We start from the raw sequence: 935 nt of genomic DNA, 5'->3' as shown, positions 1-935 counted from the left end.
GATACAGCCACATTCTGCTTATCCACATGGCAGTCCCAAATGCCTATTCTGCTGCGTCAGCTGCTGACTTAGAAGGTCCATCACCTAAGCTCCCACGTCCATGCCAAGTCGCAAGCTCAACGACTCGCATAGACCATTGCACGCTGCCTGCCGAATTCGTTTCTGCCTACGCAAGGCTGCCGCTGTCCATCGCTGCCGAATTCTAGGCAATGTGCCTTCGTTGGCGCATCCCCGCGCCTAGAGCCTTAACAAACCACCCCCACTAGAAGAGTCCGACGTCCTCGTCGGAATAGATGTGAGGTAGTTTTGCACTTGATCCTCAAATTGCCACAAATCTGTGTCCTTCTCCCACGAAACCTCTTCATTCGTCTTCCATTTCACTAAGAATTCTGTCCGCCGATTCTTTTTGTGTTGGCCAAGTCGACGATGATCCATAATCTTGACGATACCATTATCAAATTGCTTGTGAATCGTAGGAGGAACTCGTTACGACTTACTTCTTTTCGGATCCTCATTGTCTTCATAAAATGGTCGTAAATAACTTACATGAAAAGTAGGATGAAGCTTCAGCCGTTCGGGCAGCTTCAACCTATAGGCGACAACCCCAACCTTTTCAATGACTTCAAAAGGTCCATCGTATCTTGGCACCAATCCTCGATGCTTCATTGTCCCCATAATTTTCTTCCAAATTTGTGGAGTTAACTTGAGCAACACCTTGTCACCCACACTAAATTCCAACAACCTTCGCTTTTGATTTGCATATTTGAGCTTCCGCTTCCTTGCCTTAAGCAAACTATCTTGAGCTTGCTCAAACAGCTCATGTCGCTCCATTGCAAATCTATATGCCGCTGGACTCTTCCCGCCAGCTATCTGCATTGCAATCTCGGCAGGAGTTTGGGGTTATGCTCCCAAAACTAGCTCAAATGGACTTGCTT

Source organism: Populus euphratica, unplaced genomic scaffold, assembly GCF_000495115.2.
Source record: "Populus euphratica unplaced genomic scaffold, PopEup_1.0 scaffold46.1, whole genome shotgun sequence".
NCBI classification, from domain to species: domain Eukaryota; kingdom Viridiplantae; phylum Streptophyta; class Magnoliopsida; order Malpighiales; family Salicaceae; genus Populus; species Populus euphratica.
The sequence above is the reverse complement of the archived record's forward strand: the minus strand, read 5'-3'. Positions refer to the sequence as shown.